A 15,203-nucleotide genomic window follows, 5' to 3' on the forward strand; every position below is an offset into this window, starting at 1 on the left:
AGGGAGGGGATTTTGGGTTTTACTGATTAGTTTCATTTGTTATTATAGAAATGGCTAGTTTATAATATTATGGAAAAGTAAAAAGTTGAGGTTCAATTTAATGCTCCCTTCTACTGCAACAGAGGAAGTATGTTCTTTTTCCCTTCTCCCCCTCACTTCCCCCCTTTTTCCTCCCCACTGTGTCCTACTATTCATTTTTATATTTTTGTATTTTATTCTATAATCTAATAAAATATTACAAACTGTAGAGAAAAAGAAAAAAAAGTACCAGTTTTAATTTCTTCAGTGGCTGTTCCTTTGCTGAATCACTTTCCCTTTGCACTGACAAATGTATGATGAATTTATCCATATTTACTAATATGCACCACTACCAGCTAGTTCAGGGGTCTTCAAACTTGGCACTTTGAAGACTTGTGGACTTCAACTCCCAGAATTTCTCAGCCCTCATGGCTGGTTGAGGAATTCTGGGAGTTGAAGTCCACAGGTCTTAAAGTTGCTAAGTTTGTAGACTCCTGAGTTAGCTGGTTTGCCCTTCTGAGCTCTTCCAGTGTAGTAAGAATGCACCCCCATCCCTTCTCTGTACCCCTAAAGACACAGGAATCAAGTGCAAAGTAAGAAAATAAAGAAACACAAACTGTTTTTTTCTCTTTAAGCTGTCTCAGGCGTGTCACGTGTCGCAATGTTGCAATCCTAGACTGAAAGGCTCTGGTAATTGCAAAAAGCTTTAGCTTTAAATTCACCCGGTTTACCTTCAAAGAAAACTTTCTAAAAGCCACAGACTCAATTAAAGGGGGTAAAACTAATTACATTTGTTTAAATGAATTAAACCTTTCCTGTTCTCTTTTTTCTCCTTCTCCCACCCAAACCACATTCTTTTATAGCCTCTCCTCTCTTCCTCCCCTTTTTTTCTTCAGTTCACCTCCAGCTCTGAGCTGCTTCTGGAAGCACCAATCAGCTGGAGCCAATCAGCTGGAGCTCTGCTGGCTCCTGGGGCTTCTGCCAAGACCAGACAGTCATGCAGCTGCAGCTGCCTCTCCCTCAGGCTTAGCTCGCTTAGGTTCATTCTCCTCCCCTGCTACACTTGGCTAACAATCATGTACCATCTGCCATGTGGCAAAGTACTACAAGTGGTATGCGTACCACCGTTGAAAAGCCCTGACCTAGAAAGCCCAGGAATTCACACCAAAACTTTGATGTGAATTGCACTCCCTGATCTGAAATTAGGAATGCCAAAATTGTTGCTTAACTAGGTGAAGGGTTTTTATGAATCCAAAATGCCTTGCTGCTTTCACATCATGGCTGTGCTGCAATACAAGGATCCTCTGTCTAGTCAGGACATACAGCTTACTCCCCATCCATGCTAGCCCACCTCTTAAGGACAGTTCGTTTCTGTGCTATTGGAACCATTCATATCCTGTCGAAGCTTCCCTCAGTGGCCATGTTAGATCCCCAGTCAGTGGTGATGGTGCTGCTCCCCATTGTCTCATGAGGGCCATTACAGCCACTTGCTTGGAAAGGATGCAGCTCCTGATGACTCTCTCATGGCAAGTCCTGTGCTGCACCACTTTAGCTCATTCCCTCCCCCTGCTACACTTGTCAAAGCTAGGCAGGGTCATGTACCACCTGCCAGATGCCAATGTATTACTGGTTGAAAAGCCCTGCCCGAGGTAGTCCAGGTTGGTCTGTGCATCTTGCCACTAATGTCAAAAGAGAAACTGGGAAGGGATGGCCCTATGGGCAATCTCAGGGTTCTCATCCCTTTTTCTCACCAGATAAAGGGTTTCCACTTGTCTAGCCAAGCTAGGCTTAGAATCACTGTTTCAGTCATTTTCGGAGCCACCACAAAACGGAGGAGTTCCCAATGTTCACCTATTTCTAACCGAACTGGCTCAGTTAGGTGAGTGACTAGGGTTTCTCCCATTAAAGACCCATCTGCCTGTTCAAACTTCATGGGTTTGGAGAGCAATCTTACTCAATGCCTAATCTGAGAGCAATTGGCAAGCTGATAATGCATTGTGAGCACCCCGAGTCCACCAGTACTCGTAGGTCCATTTGATTTCCTGTCTTAGGAACTATAAGTTTGACAGAAAAGGAAAAAGGTAGAATAGGTCAATTCACCATCGGTTCACTCTCTTCCTCATCACCACTGTCATAGGGAGCCAGTTCAGTGCCTGAATCAGCTGGGGTTTTGACTCTCTCTTGAATGGATGAGGTGACTTGGGCAACTGGTTCCTGTGTGATCCAATTTGACTTCTCCTTGGCCAATGGCTGGGTTACTTTTCTTTTCTCTGGTGGGGCTGGGCTGCTTCTCTGCTGCAGGAATGGGACAGGACAAGCCGCTGCCCAGTGACCCAGCTGGCCACATCTAAAACATTTGATCGGCGGAGATGAAGACAGTCTGGGAGGTTCCACTGTACCTGCTGCTGTGGGTCATCAAGGTGGTAGTTGTATCATCGGTCCTGGTCTCAGTTCCAGTGCAGGAGTTGTCCATCTTTACTGCCACCTGGTACCACTCCTGCAGTTGATCAGGAATCCCATGATAGATACATGCTTGGAACAGATTGGTGTCCAGGCCATTCTTGAAATGGTGCAACAGGGATCATTCTGGCCACCGCTCAATACAACCTGCGACCCTACGGAACTCATGTACATATTCTTTTGCTGGTCTGCCTGCCTGCTTCACTTCATAAATGTCCTTCTCTGCCTGCAAGGCTATGGATTCGTCCTTGAACCTGGCTCTCAGTCCTTGGACAAATAGGTTGTAGTCCCATAGCTCCAGAGCCTGTTCATTGTGCAAGTTATTCAGCCACTCCAATGCCTCCCCCTCCAAGTTTACCACTAGGACATCGACCATCACAGCAAGGTCCGGGTAGGCATGGGCATTTTGATTCATGCAGGAACGCATTTGGTTCAAAAAGAAAGTTAAATTCTCAGGGTCTCTGTCAAAAGTGGGTTTAAGAGGTGGGGGTGTTACAGGCTGCTGCCTGTCTAGCAAGATGTGCAGCCATCCATACTGCTGCATCAGGCCACATTGAATGCCTCCTGCCTGATCAAACCTTGGCATGGGCCCTGGGCTGGTGTAGCATCGATGATGGTACTTAGGGCTGTGTTGCCACTGATGGTCCAGACTGTCCCGATTAGTGGTGACGATCAGGGCTCTCCCAGGGCCAGTAATAGACTGGGCTATGGTGGCATGGGTATCGGTCAGGGCTCACATAGGAATGGTGCCGCTCGGGTCTAATATACCATTCTCAACACCTTGGGCTGTCACAACGCTGCTGGTGGTCAAACTCAGCAGCTGCCGATGACGGTCAGGGCTAGCATGGTGCTGCTGACAATCCAGGCTTCTCCTCTGCACTGGGCTTGAGGTTAAAGCTGGTGGCTTTGGTCACGGGGAAGTGGTCCGGGCCCCACCGATGGGACTGGGGCTTCTTCTGGACTGGGAATATCTTGGAAGCATCTGTCATCTCACTTGCTTGTCAGCAATGGGCAGGTGGCCTGTTCCTTGCTCCCCATGTCTAGTCCTTCGAATTTCTCCCTCAACCGTTCAACTTACTGGCTCTGGATTGCTGTCATATACTTCCATTCACCCGATTCATCCAATGGCATCACCCGCTTAGCTGCTCTACAATCAGGAGAGGGCAACTCCTGGGAGGCCATCAGTGGAAATTCAACTTCAGTGGCCTTCAAAGAACTCTTCTTCAGCTGGGCCATCTCTGAATGCCTTGAGTCTCCTCTAGGCAGGGTCCATTCCGATGACCAGATGTGCTCTCGGGTCTTTGGTCTCTCCCCTGCTGCTGGAGTCTCAGATACCACACTTTCTATCAGTGCGATGGCCTGCGCTCCATCCACTGATGTAGTAACTGTGGTTGTGGTGCTGCTAACAGGTTCCTCCTTCTTCTCCATTTTGGGATCTTCCCTCTGTCAGCCTCCCTTCTGCTTTGGGTAGGTGACTGGAGCTCAGGACCCTGTAAATTTAAAGAAAGAGTGAGTCTTGGGTTAATGTCATGGTTCCGCTAGATGAAACAAATTAAAAGAACTTCAGTGCAAGGATTTCTTCCTTAAAGAACATTTTATTCAGGAAACAAAGTATTGGCACTTACATAGTTGAACCCAAGACTAAAGTTCCCTCCTCCTGATACAAAGTAACAAGTTGCAATTCCCACCCCAGAAAGGCTGTCATAAATCACATTCACCAATTAATCTAAAATCCTCCCTACTTTACAGCCTGCCAAAACTTTATCTAGAATTGATCTTGAAACTCACCCAGCTGCAATTGTTTAGGCTACTTAAAAAGCTCAAGCATTCCTCCCTTCTCCCTTCTACATCTGAAAATCCCAAGCAACAGAAAAAGCACAAGTAAAGTAAAAGATAAAATGGCTGCAATTTCTTAATTGTCACAGTGTTGCAATTGTTAAGTGAATCACTGCAGTTGTTAAGTTAGTAACATGATTATTAAATGAATCTGGCTTCCCCAGATTCTCCTTTGTAACTTCAAACAGTCACTAAATGAACTGTTGTAAGTAAAGGACTGCCTATAGTTTCAAAAATGGAAGAAAAGGAAGATCAGCAAGACCTGAACTGAATAAAAATGATAGCTGCTGGCTCATCAATTCATTCTAGAATTAAGAAACTAATCTTTTTCCTTTCTAATTTTTTTTCTCCGTTCTCTTGAATATTCTGTATCTTTAAATTACAAAGCTGGATGTAATTTTTTAAAATAAAAAAACCTTTAAAAATGTTTAGGAAATTCATATTTATCTGGGGAAAAGGAAATACAATAAATTACAAATACTAATTTGTTTAGTGAGAAAGAACAATATAGTTCATGAGGTTATCAGGAAAAGTGGGTCCAAATCATACTTCTGGAGAAGTACATGTATCTGCAGAAAGAAAAAACTAACCATTTTTATGATAAAAGCATAGGTTCTGACAATAATAATAATACTCCCAGATCAGTTGTAGACAATATGGTTTGAGATAATGACTTCCACAGTTCATTGGAAGAGACAGAAACAGCACTCATAATGACACTGATTCAGATTCTCAAAATCTACCTCACCATTCCCAAGCACTTACGCACTTAAACATTGTCTAAGAATAAATCTATTTTTAGTATTGTGCATAAGCTAGAACATTCCAATTTTTCAGTATTTGTAAAGCAAATTTGAAATGGCTATCTTCCAATGATATTGAAAGCAGCCTTCATTTAATGTAAATATGAGCATATTCAAAGCAAGATGTTTTGACAGCAGGCGATAGAGATAATTTAAAGAGGCCAGTGTAAAGTGAGACAGCATATTATAAACAAGACACAAGAAGAATCAAAACAACCCCATTTTTAATACCACTTTGTAGCTCTAGGATTCCTAAGCCATCTGCCTATGGAAAGTATCATTCACACCTCAAGATTTGTCCAAGAAGATTGAGAATATTCTATTAGTGGCAGAGAATTTAATTGCAGCTGCCAAATATTCAGATGGCTGAAGGATTCTGGATGATCAGAACTCTCATAGTGAAGATGTATATTATCCTCTTATTTATTATCATTTTTAAAATCTCTGATTATAAACAAAAGAGAATCATGTAAATAAGAAAAGGGCCAGACACTAAAAACGGGGAAAATGGAAATAGACAGGAAAGTATGCAGTGAATGGGAACCACTTGAGAAAGGAAGGGCTGAATGGCAGTAGATTTCTCAGCCAAGCAGAGGGAATCTTGTCCCCTATCTCTAAGGTGACCAACTTTTTTACAATGAAAAAGAGGACACAAATAAATTGAAGAAAGAAATATCGTAAATAAAAGAAACATTTTATTCATTGCAACAATAATACAGACAGCTTGCATGTGCAAAGTTTGCCAGCCGGGTGTTTTGGAGCGCTCAGCAGCAATTCCTATTGGCTTTTGAAAGCCAATAGCGGGAGTAGCACAGCTCATGCAAAAGTTGAAAAAAACCTATCAAAAAAAAAGGTGCCGGAACGCCGTTCTAAACGTTCTATGAGGAAAAAAAAGCCCTTCAAATATCAAAAAAGAGGACATGTAGGAGGACACTTTTCGAGGGAGGACAGAACCTACAAAAGGAGGACTGTCCTCCCTAAAGGAGGATGGTTGGTCACCTTACTATCTCCATCATCCCCTGCCTCTTGGTTGTCAGAAGTAGAAACCTATCCATTGTGGGGTATCATCATACACTTTTTACCTGATAATCACAGGGTTTTACTGAGCAACACAGTGGCCTAGAGGTGAAGACATTCACCTTCCACTCGAAGGTTGAGATTTCAATCCTAGGCAGTGACAGATGTTTCTAAATCAGGGCGCAAAGAGAAAATATCTGCCTCAAACTCCAAGTAGGCATCAGGAAGGGCATTCAGCCAGCAAACACTCAGCTGCATTCAGTCACCCTGACCCCACCCCGAAGCAAGAGATTACAGGGTTGTAAAAAGAAAAAAAATCACAGATTTTTTCTCTCTAGAGATTATTCCAGTAAATGAGAATAGGCCACTTTTAAGAAGCTTCTTCTAATAGCTCTTTAATCAAAACTGTATGCATGGTAAAGTATTCTTTGGTAAGTTCCTTATGCTGATATTGTCCAGAAAACTAAAGGAATAACTCTCTTCTTAAAACAATGTTGATATAGATTTACAAAGATTTAAACTAAAGTTTTATCTTAAAACTTACATTATAACTGTATATTCTATACCATCTGTTGTATGGGCTACCAACACATTTTACTTTGTTGTGTGTTATGCTGATGATCTTCCTCTATTCGTTTAGTGCTTTTTGTTTACAAATATCCATTTTATATACTCATAAAATGGCCCTTCTTTTAAAAATGTCCTCATCCTCAGCTTTCCTTCAGAAAACAAAAAAGAAGAAGGAAAAGGAGCTCATAAGTAGTGGATATGTTTGGCTGCAATTCTACATTTATGATGGATTAAGGAACGGGATGAATGGAAAACTGCATTTAATTGCCCAATGGGGTGCTACCAATTCAAAGTTTTGCCATTTGGAATACAAGGGAGCCCCACAGTATTTATATAATTAATCAACAAGGTACTAAGGGAACACCTATTTAAGGGGGTCCTGGTTTATCTAGATGACATCCTTTTCTTCACTGAATCCAAAGAGGAACATGTCAACCTAGTCAGAGCGGTTTTAAAGAAACTGCGAGCTGCCCACCTATATGCCAAATTATCAAAATGCGAATTCCACCAAGAAAAAATAGACTACCTGGGTTATTGCAAATCCCCACAGGGCATTGAAATGGACCCTGAGAAGGTCAGAGCAGTACTAGAATGAGCACCACCTTGCCCAAGTTAGCAGTTGCAAAGTTTCCTGGGTTTTGCAAACTTTTACCGCCAATTCATCCCTTCGTTCACCCAAATAGCCCTGCCCCTCACAAACTTACGAAAAACAAAGGGAGAATCTTCAGTGAAACCTAGCCAGCCATTAAAATGGACAATGGAATGCTGAACAGTGTTCAAGAGGTTAAAGAGACTTTTTTCTGCCGAACCAATACCGAGGCACCCAGACGCAGATAAACCTTTCATAATACAGGTGGACGCAAGCAATGTGGCAGTGGGGGCTGTACTGTTACAAGAAAACAATGAAGGGGTATTGCAAACGTGCATGTATACGTCTAATAAACTCACAGAAATGGAACAGCACTGGGCTGTGTGGGAAAAAGAGGCATACAGAATACGTTGGTCATTACTTAGGTGGCACCAGTTCCTAGAAGGGAATAAAATCCCTTTTGAGGTATGGACAGACCACAAAAACCTGGAAGCCTTAGAAACACCCATGAAGCTCACTCCCATGCAAATCCGCTGGGTTTGCATGGGAGTTTCACCAATTCCATTTCACATTCAAGCACTTGCCGATGGGGAAGAACTTCCTGTCAGATGCATGTGAGCCACTGATTCTAAACCACTCATGCCTGAACCACAACTGGCATTGCCAGTAACCACCAGAGCCCAAGCTAAATTAAAGCTGCAGCTGGGTAGCCAAACCGGAATCGAATTCCAGAAAACTTTGGAAACAGATAAATGGTTCCAGAAAAATAGACACATGTGCACAATCAAGGACAGACTGCCATGGGTGGGGGAAAGGTTACATATCCCAACCACCCAGAGGGTCACATTCATGCAGTTTTGCCATGACACAAAATCAGCAGGGCATTTTGGATTTGTAAAAACATTACACTTAATTAAAAGGCAATTTTGGTGGCCATCCATGAAAAAGGACATAGAAAGCTACATGGCCAGCTGCCCAACATGCACAACTGCTAAGAGGTTGCAAGGGAAATCACCTGGACTGTTACAACCAGTGGTGAATCCCTCAGCACCCTGGAAAGAAATAACCATGTTTTTTCTAGTGGAATTACCAGAAAGCAATAGAAACACTTTCATCTGGGTGGTTACGGACTTGTTTTCCAAACAGGGGCACTTTATCCCTTGCCAAAAGATACCCACCGCAAAAGCCTTAGCAAAACTATTCATGCAGCACATCTACAGACTGCATGGGGCAGCCAACACATCATATCTGATAGGGGAGTGCAATTTAGAATTTTGGAAGGAATTTTTATCCCTCTTAGGAACCACTCAGGGACTGTCATCTAGTCATCATCCTCAATGTAGTGGACAATCCGAACGTTCTAACTCAGTACTTGAGCAATATTTAAAATGCTTTATTAATTTCCAACAAACGAATTGGATGGACCTATTCCCTTTCGCAGAAGTCATCTACAATAACACAGTCCACTCCAGCACAGGCTACACTCCCTTTCAAATAGCCACTAGTCAAAGTTTCAACCTTATATCCAGAACTAATCCCAAATGAACTGGCAATCCCATCACTGAAAGAATGGATAGCACAATTACAAAACACCTGGCCAATAGTTAGGAAAGCCTTAGATTAAGCTAGGCAAGCATACAAAGCACAAGCAGATAAAAAGAGAATTGAACCCATACCATTCAGTGTAGGAGAAATGGTATATTTGTCTACAAAATACCTAAAATCCCTACAGCCCTGTAAAAAACCTGGCCCAAAATATATAGGACCTTTTCCAATTAAAAGAATCGTAAACCCAGTAACAGTAGAATTAGAACTACCCAAAAACTTCAGGCGAATACACCCAATTTTTCACTGCTGAAAAGAGAACAACAGTCTACCAGAAGAAAACACACACAAACCACTATCTGCACGCTCTCTCACACCACCACCCAGCACAGATCAACTCCGTAGCCAAGACACTCATCTCTAGAACAAAACTCTTAACTGATGAACAACACCTAAAAACCAAACTACACACTCTCACTAATGTACTTACATCCAATGGATTCCAAAGAAATAAGATTACCAAACTAATCCAAAAAGAAACCCCCACTAAAATCCAAGACAGAGAACAAGAAAACGGCAAAGCCCTCCTCCCTTACATAAAAGGCACCACAGACAGAATCAGCAAGATCCTCCACAAACACAACATTAAGACAGCATTCTGCACAAACAGAAAAATATCCACCATCCTAAGAAACCCCAAAGATAAAATTGAGTTAGAAAATCAAGTATATGAAATCCCATGCACTGCTTGTCCCAACACATACATCGGACAAACCAACAGAAGAATAAGTGCACGCATTGAAGAACATAAGAACTCAATCAAAAAAGAGGAACCAACATCTTCCCTGGTCCAACACCTTAAAGCCACAGGACATGAAATTGACTTTAAAAATACCAGAACTATTGCCAAAAGTGAACATTTTAATAACAGAATAATTAGAGAAGCCATCGAGATAGAAAAACACCCACACAGCATGAACAAGTGAGATGATACCTCCCGCCTACCAGCCATTTGGAAACCCGCCCTTATTGACAAACGACTCCCTAACACAAAAAATGATACCAGACCCACACTCACAAAAACCACACAGGATGTCACCACCACACATCCACGCAAAAAGCAAACCCAAAGCCACACCGATGATGAGGCACGACCACAAACCAGAAGCCAGACCACAGCTGCATCATTAGCCACTTTAAACCCCTCCAATCCATACATGAAGCAAACTGACACCCTCCATGGAGATGAGGCATGACCATGAACGCGAAGCCAAAAAATAGCAAGGCAGCCCAACATCTTAAACCCCCCTGCAACTCAGACTAATCTGAGCACAACCAAACAGAACACTCCCCCAGCCAATCAGAGCACAGCCAACCCCCCTAACCAATCAGAACACACCTCCACCCAATCAGAACACAGCCAAGCCCCCACCCAATCAGTTCATACCCCCACTGGCAGTTAAAAGGAAGAAACAGCTAAGACCACACATTGCTCCTCGAAGCACGAAGCTGAAAACACCAGCCTGAAGATGATGAATGGGACTTCGTTGAAACGTCGCCAAGACACTTCCAATTTTACGCAGGAGAAAACCCGAACAACCAAAGACCTACATATGTATATATATATATATATATATATATATATATATATATATATATATATATATATATATAGAGAGAGAGAGAGAGAGAGAGAGAGAGAGAGAGGTTTTCATGGGTGTTTGTATGTAGGTCTTTGGTTATTCAGGTTTTTTCCTGCATAAAATTGGAAGTGTCTTGGTGACGTTTCAACGAAGTCTCATTCGTCAACTTCAGGCTGGTGTTTTCAGCTTCGTGCTCCTAGGACCTATATGTGTGTGTGTGTGTGTGTGTGTGTGTGTGTAGGTCCTACATATATATATATAATATACATACATTAAATACTTTGAATTAGAGTTAAGGGATTAGAAGACTAGATTTATTGAATAGAACATCTAAAGATTCAATATATTCTCAACTATGATTAAAAAGAATAAGAAATTAGAGAAAATAAACACTATTAATGTAGGAGGGATACATATCTTAAGTACTATGTTATTTTCTATGTTTTGTTTTTTACTGCTTTCTTCTCTTCTTTTCTATTTTTTATTTCTTTTTCATTCTTCTTTTCCTCACTTTTTTCTTTTTTACTCTTATATTTAATACTCAAGAAACATAAAAATGTGAGATGGCTTATATGGAAAAAATAGAATCAAGTCTGTTAATATAAATGTAACTTATCGCTGAGAAAACCTCTACCAGTAAAAATATTTAGAATTTGGTGGGAGAAATAAACTAAAGTAAGGATTGTAACAGGATCGATGATAAGACAGTCTAAATGAATGGAAAGAAAGAAATGTATTAATATGATGATTATTTTTTAGGAATATGGGAAAAAATATACTAAATTGTCATTTATTAAAACAACAAGAATTGTATTAACGCAATGTCTGCAAAAAAGGATGTTTCAGGCAAAGAGGAAAGTAAACAAAATTAATATATGGAATACAGACTAGAAATTAACTGTTAAGAACTGTTTTTACAAATGTAACCCAGACATCACACTGTTTACCAACTATTGAATGATTTATGCTTGTGTAAAAAATTAATAAAAAATATAATAATAATAAAAAAGTTCCTGTTGGAAGAAATTGTTTCCAAGAGTTCTGCTTTCTTAAGATGTGGGATTGAAGTGGGTCCTTACAACGACTTTGGTAATTCTAATTCCACCGTGATCAGATTAATAATTCATTTTAGGGAAAAGGTCCTACATAGTTCAGCCCTAACTTTTTTGAGGGCTACAAGGATTGTAGGAAGCATGTGGACAGGTATACTCAGTCCTCAGTGTGGAATGGTTTGGGCCCTACTCTCTTTTTATCAGCTTGGGCTTTATAAGCTACCCTGGCTACTGCAAGTGCCTTGTGCACCATGGGCCAGGTATTTTTTTAACTGCTCTATCCATTCTTTTAAGGAGGGGATTGTGGGGTCTTTAGCTGGTAGCTCAGGCATCGGATTAAAATCTTGTGCTGTTGCCACTCAAAACAGTGTGAAGCCTGTGTTGGTGTGTACAGCATTGTTGTATGCCACTTTGGCAAATGGCAGGAGGTCGGTTGATAGTTAATGAAGCAACACAGGTATTGCTCTAGAACTGAGTTTGTTCATTCTGTCCCCACCATTCATTTGCAAACGATGACTAGAACTAAGTCGTCGGTCAGTTCCTATGAGGCCCAAAAAAGCTTTCCAGAACTTTGCCATGAATTGGACCCCTCTATCTGAGATGATGCATTGCGGTGATCATGAAGGCAGTAAATGTGATGGGGAAACATCTTTGCCAATCTTTTGGTCATGGGAATATTCTGAGAGGGTTGAAATGTATCTGCTTGGAAAACAGGTCAGTCACTACCCAAATTACTGTATTTCCCATGCTTTCAGGAAGTTCCATGATAAAGTACTTGGAAATCTCTCTCCAGGGTGCTGATGGCTCAACCACTGTTTGAAGCAGCCCTGGCATTTTCCCTTGCCTTCATTTTGCAGTTGCATATATAGGGCAGCTGGAAACATAACTCTCAATGTCCTTTTTGAGTGAAGGCCACCAGAACTGCCTCTGGATGAGGCGCAGGGTTTTCACAAATCCAAAGTGCCCCGCCAACTTTGAGTCATGGCAGGTTTGCATGGTTTTTAGCCTCTGGCTGGCAGGTACATATAGTTTCCCAACCACCCAGGCCAGCTAGTCCATTCATCTTCCTCCAGGGCTTTTTAAAATGCTGCTGTCATAGCAGTGTCCATAGGTGCTCTTGTGGTTCCTTCTCTCTGTGCTCTTGTGGTTACCTTAGCTGCCAGCTGATGTGAGGAGAGGAGAGGTTTGATTATGTCTGCTTTGGAACTATTGTATTGCAACATTCTCAACAAAGCGTCTGCCAGGAAGTTTTTTCCTCCCTGTAAATAGTGTAAAGTGAAGTTGAAATGTTGGAAGTACTGAGCCCTTCGTGCTTGTTTGGAGGATAACTTTTGAGGGGTTTTCAGAGCTTCCAGGTTTTTGTGATCAGTCCAGACCTGGAATGGGATCTTACTCCTTTTTAGAAAATGTCTCCAGGAGAGGAGAGCCGATTTGACTGCATGGGCCTCCTTCTCCCATACCACCCAATGTTGGTCAGTCTCAGTTAGCTTTTTTGACATGTAAACACATTGTGCAGTTGCCCCTCCTCATTCTTCTGCAGTAGGAGGGCCCCCCTGCGATGCTGCTGGCATCAGCTTGAATAACAAGGGTACTCAGGGTCTGGGTACTTCAATACTGCTCAGTGGAAAAAAGTCTTTTGAGTTTTTCAAATACTGCCTGGCATTCCATAGTCCACTTCAGAGGTTTACTAGGTTTCAGCTTGACCTCCCCTTTTGTTTTTAGCAAATTGGTAATGGGGTGGGTTATCTGAGCAAACGAGGGGATGAATTGTTGGTAAAAGTTGGCAAACCCTAAGAAATTTTGCAACTGTTTCCTGGTGCATGGAGGGGTGTCCATTCTAATATGGCCTGCACCTTTTCTGGGTCCATTTCTACCCCTTCATGGGAAATATGATAGCCTAGGTAATCAATTTTTTCTTTGTGGAAGTCACACTTGGACAATTTAGCATATAGTTTGGCCACCTGGAACCTCTTTACAATTGCCCTGACGAGTTTCACATGCTCTGCTTTCATTTTGGTATAAATTAAAATGTCATCATGGTACACTAGACTCCTTTGTATAAATGTTCATGGAGCACCTCATTAATCAGTTGCATGAACACAGTATAGTTCTGAATAGTTACATTCTGAGTAACCTCTGCTGCATTGTCTTTCCCAGTTTAACATGCTTGAACAACAGGTCACTATTTACTTCTTATTGTCTATGATCTTACAAAAATCAATATAAAAATGAAGCATGCATGTGCTGGATCAATATAACCCTGACTAGAGCATATAGATCTGTATGTTAGAATGTTTGGCATTTATAGGGTTAAGCGCTGTTTCCTTAAGAGTTGGCTTATGGGTAATGTAGTTTAGCTGTGCAGTGAATCCTATGTTAACAAGGCAATAGGAGGGGCTACTAAGTTCATTACAGGATATCCTGGCTACGTGCCAGCTCATGTTTAATTGTCTTTGTGCAAAACCAACCATGCCACATGCATGGACATCGTCTGTAACAAGGCTAAAGCGAATATAGAGAAATTACTGATTTTACCTACAAAAATGGACGAATTTACAACATCCAGATGAAACTACAAAACCATGAGTTCTGCAAGTATTCCTGGAATAAATATTTGTTTTTATAACCATCTTCGTTGAGTTATCTGTCTGGTGTTGAATCACAAAGCAACTTAGTTCAGGATCCAGAACAGTAAAATCAGTAATATTCTTTATATCAGCAGAAACAGCAATGTTCTTTATATGCAGCAAAATCAATATTATCTCAGTGTCAGCTTTAAAGGAAGAAAAGTAAAAGTTAATGTAGTTCTTTATGTCCTGCTTGGATGGAGTGAAAGATCGATGCTACAGCCATTGGCAAGCAGGCAAAGTAAAGGACTGTGATTATTCTTTATATTTGTTCTAAAATGCTATTGGATTTGTTTGCCAGCCAATGTTGCAAGTAAAGGGAAAGTTTGAATGTTTGTGTTACTGAGAGACTACAGTCAGCTTCTTTGCGTAACAAGGAGACTTAATTGGGACTATATCTTAACTCAAGAACTGCATCGCATTGCCAGAATCCTTGCATCTAAGGACTGTTGCTAGAGATCAGAGAAGTGTTGGGGCAGCCACCCCCCTCTTTGCCTGCAACTCAAACATGTGTGCATGTGCCATGCCTGCTTGTAACCTAAGCTAGCCGACTGAATTTGTATTTGAAAATCAGGAATGAATGGAATGCAACCTTTAACTCTTAGCATAATAGGCTGGAAAGTTTTCTTGCAACCAAAGCTTTCAGCCTGCCTGTTACAAAGTGCTAATTTAGAAAGGAGAGATTTTGAACAGCAATGGAATTCCTTGTTTGAAAACCTCCACTGCTTTGTTTCAAGAGATCTTTCAGAGCAAATCAACCCAACCCCCCTGCCTGTAAACTCAGCATTGCTTGAAAGTAAGGCATTCACCCCTTACCAGCCTCAGCTGCCAGACAATAAATCCATTCGTTGCCTTGGTAGCCAAGCATCAGGTGAGAGAAAACTGACTCACTTCCCCCTCCCCTCAGAATTAGAAGAATCTGAGCAGGGAAAAAAGGGTTCAAAGACAGAACCAAGCCCACTGCTGCAAATAGCAAATGCAGTAACCTCCTCTAGTGGCAACCTGCAAACAGCAACCCCACATTTTATTACTTGCTAACAAAG

Source organism: Crotalus tigris, unplaced genomic scaffold, assembly GCF_016545835.1.
Source record: "Crotalus tigris isolate CLP2741 ecotype Arizona unplaced genomic scaffold, ASM1654583v1 scf7180000024408.747909, whole genome shotgun sequence".
In the NCBI taxonomy this organism is placed as follows: Eukaryota; Metazoa; Chordata; class Lepidosauria; order Squamata; family Viperidae; genus Crotalus; species Crotalus tigris.